Source organism: Spinacia oleracea, chromosome 2 (assembly GCF_020520425.1).
Source record: "Spinacia oleracea cultivar Varoflay chromosome 2, BTI_SOV_V1, whole genome shotgun sequence".
NCBI lineage: Eukaryota > Viridiplantae > Streptophyta > Magnoliopsida > Caryophyllales > Amaranthaceae > Spinacia > Spinacia oleracea.
In genome coordinates, this window is record NC_079488.1 from 9,280,395 (window position 1) to 9,284,479 (window position 4,085).

The 4,085-nt window shown below is 37.5% G+C and overlaps 1 long non-coding RNA gene across 1 annotated transcript; it reads left to right on the forward strand.

Moving 5' to 3' along the window:
• Positions 1–296: 296 nt before the first annotated feature.
• Positions 297–924, forward strand: LOC130466768 (uncharacterized). Its single transcript, XR_008926921.1, has 2 exons — positions 297–434; positions 650–924. It is a non-coding gene; the product is annotated as an uncharacterized lncRNA (long non-coding RNA).
• The last annotated feature ends 3,161 nt before the right edge of the window (positions 925–4,085 follow it).

A 4,085-nucleotide genomic window follows, 5' to 3' on the forward strand; every position in this document is an offset into this window, starting at 1 on the left:
AAGAAGTACGGTGTCTTAAGTGAAATATCAGAAACCACGTATTAGACATATACAGTTTCTCAAATATAATGTAACGAACTTAAATGAAAATCAAAGGTACTAGATTAGTTTGAAACTAGTCTCTTATTATTTTAAATGGTTGAAAAGTAAATAAATGAAATAATCGAGTATGCCTTTTTAGATTCAGTTACACGACTACATGAAGCATACCCACACCGCCACACGTATTTTAAATGCCATTTTGGCAGTTTTTCCTTCTCTCTCTTTATTTGCTATCTTTAATAATTGTAGAAATTGGCATTTATTTAAACACAACAGTTAGTTTGAGAATGATTATTAACTCTTGTTTGAGAAAAGGAAGATCTAATGAAGAAGACATGCAAGTATTGAAAAGCGAGATCACAAATTTGTTTAAGAAACAACATTATAGAAAGGTGAGTAAAGTACCCAATTTGTTTTATACAATTATAAGAAACCCATTTTAGATTTTGATATTCTGCAATATATTTTTGTTACCATTTCAATTCACTATTGCATTTCAAATCCCAATTATTTCGCAATTCACGGTTTTCTATTCTAGAGGATGTTATTTATGGGTCTAGTCTATTATTTATTTTTATTAATTTAATGTGCTAGCGTTTTGATGCAGAATTAAAAGATGTAAATGAGAAGATGATTAGCGTCAAGAATCATGACAATAGACTACAAGAAGGGTGTTTTTTGCAGTTATGAGATCTTGTGGTTTTATATACGGAGTATTTATGAGATCTTGGATTTTCATTTGTTAGATTCGCGTTTCAGATAATTGTGTGTAATATTTAATCTTAGATTGATTTGTTTACATTAAATTTTGGATGAAATTCTATTAGTCATGATGTACATAAATAACGTTTAGCCGAATTAATGAAGTTTTTTCCATCTTAATCTCTAATGTTTTTGACTTATTCTTCGATCATCAATTGGTGACAGCAGCAACAAATTTTTGTTGCATAATTTTTTTAAATAATAATTAAGCAAAGAGGCCGAATATCTAAAATGTACGGTGTCCTTGTTACGCACCAAGGAATCCGGTTTTTGTAGAAATATGGTATCTCTGCCTCTGTATATAACTGCTATTGAACACATCAAAGAGACCTGTTTATTAAACAAACTGGTCTCTTTAAAAAAAAAAGAGACCGAAGATAAAATACGGTTTCTTAGGCTAAGAGACCTACTATCTAGGCACCGTACATTCTCCAGTCTCTTTGGTCTATTTGGTGCGGTTTCTCAGGCCTTTTTTGTAGTAGTGCATAATGATGTGGCTATTTGGAGAGAAATTGGTTTATATGGATGGCCGAAGTAGGAGAACAAGCACAAAATGTGGGCTATGTTAGCCCAAATAAAATCAATGAGCCCTCTTCCGTGTGTAATGTATCGTGAGTGTGGAGGAGAAAGAAGTTGCTGTTCCCCAGGGTGAACGTTATATGGATGCTTTTCGGAATACTATGGATGATTGTGGGATGCGTGACTTGGGGTATAGAGGCAGCTGTTTTATACTTCGAATAGGGGTAAGAGACTTTTATTCAGGAAAGACTAGATAGGTTCCTCGGTGATGTAAAGTGGTGTGATTTATTCCCGTATTTTTCAGCACGACACTTCCTAATTTTTTGTTTTGATCATCATGCTCCTATAATGTTAACAACTAGAAACTAATATGAACGTGGAGGTAATGAGAAAATGTTCAAGTTTGAGGCCATGTGGTTGTCGAATGATGAGAGCGGGAGTGTGGTAGCGGAGACATGGGCAAGCAGTATTGGAGAGAAAGCCGCACAATGACTATCTACATGTGCAGAGAGACTATATGAGTGGGCATCTGAATGTTTTGGTAGTATTAAAAACGGAAAATGGTGGTAGAAGAGCAATTAAAGGTCGCACAAGAAAGAGTACCTGATGCAGATATGTTAGAGTTATGCTCTTCTCTTGCAGCTGACCTGAATGAGCTTCATAGATTGGAAGAGTCTTATTGGTACGCGCGGTCTAGATCGAATGAGTTGTGAGGCGGTGAAAAAAATACTACGTACTTTCACCAAAAGGCTAGTAAAAGGAGGCATGTGAATGGTATTAAGTGGTTGATTGATGACGAAGGCATATGGCGTAGCGGTAAGGAGGAATTGGAGGGATTAATGGCACGAGGAATGGAGGGTATGGATGAAGGAAATAATGCCCTTGGTCCAAGTTTTCATTTAATGCTAAGTCTAATAAATGCTGTTCAGTATTAATTAACAAGTTAATAATTCAGTGAGATCAAGGGAATTGAATACCTAGCTAGAGGTCGCTTCAGTTCAAGTGGAGTTAATAACATTAATCCACAACTTACTCTTGACTGAACCCGTAGGGTCACACAAATAGTACGTGAACGGATCAAGTATTTAAGTGAATATATTATTCATTGAGTACTCTATTTATGATCATTCAGAAATGACGGATCTCGGTTCCAGTGGGAGCTGAAATCGTCAAAAGGCAAAGTAAAGAATATTCCGGAAATGAAGATATTGCCGGAAACGGAAATATGGTTCATGACGGAAATATAAATATTATCCAAGTCATAGATGTTACCGGAAATGGAAACATGGTTCGTATCGGAAAATATTATCGGAAATAGAAATATTGTCGGAATCGAAAATATTGCCGGAAACGGAAATATTATCGGAATCGGAAATATTGTCGGAATAGGAAATTTTTTCCGGAATCGAAAATATTAACGGAAACGTAAATATTTCTTCGAAACGAAAATAGATTCCGGAATCGGAAAACGAGTCGAAAGCTCGATGAGCGACAGGCCGGCAAGCGAGTCGGCCCATCGCTCGAGAAGCAAAAGGCCGAGCGCATAGCACTGAGCACGAAGCCCAGCGCCAGCGCCCAACCATAGGCGATGGGCCTGGAGCGCTGTGGGCCGCGAGCAGCAAGACAAGGCAGCAGCAACAAGCAGCCCGCCAAGGCACGAGCAGCAAACCAAGGCAGCAGCAGCCCGCCAAGGCCAAACTGCAGCGCGCCGGGCCTTTGGCCAGTTGCGGCTGCGTTTGGGCCTAGGCAGGCACGCGCGCCAGCGTGGCCCATTGTGGCTACGTTGGTTGCTTAGTCTTAGGCTCCAAGCAAAGTCCGTTTACTTAGTTGGCAAGTAACTTAGGCATTAAGTATTAGTTTTCCTAGTACTACTAGAATTGGATTAATTAAGAGTTTAATTATTGTTACAATTCTATTTGGATAAGAATTTCAATCCTAGTAGGGTTGGTAATTCTTTTCCTAGTAAGACTCCAATTCCTTATTTTCTACCCTATAAATATGAGGCTAGCCCTAATAATTTGATACATCAACACCAACAATAATATTCTTTACTTACATTATGTTCAAGGGAGAACACAATTTGTAGCCTAACCCGAATACATAAAACCTTAAGTAAAATCCTAGTTGGTTGAACCTAAGGCGGATCCGAACGTGCTGTGGACTTTCTACGGAGGGGCGACATTTGGAGCTCTAAAGACTTGTTCTTGTTCGGTTCGAAAGCAGCTAGGGAAGGCACTCATCACATTGTATGTAACCTAAATTATGCTAATTGACTATGTGGCAATTAATTTAGATTCATGGCTTTCTGGTTTTTCCGCATGAATTATATTGTTTGTATTATTCATAACCTAACAGTGGTATCAGGAGACTCTAATTAATTCCATAATCAATTATAGTTAGCATGGATTAAATTTTATAAATTTGCAACGAATTAAAGGGGTGATTAATTTCGTGAATGTAATTGATTGCAAATTCGTGCGATATTTGATTATATGTTCGCATGATTTTTCGGCAGTTTTGTCAATAATGGTCGAAATCTTATGTTTTCATAGTTAATTTTGAAAGAAATAATGCCCTTGGTCCAAGTATGCATTTAATGATAAGTCTAATAAATGCGGTTCAGTATTAATTAACAAGTTAATAATTCAGTGAGATCAAGTGAGCTGAATGCCTAGCTAGAAGCCGCTCCAGTTCAAGTGGAATTAATGATATTAATCCACAGCTTACTCTTGACTGAACCCGTAGGGTCACACAAATAGTAC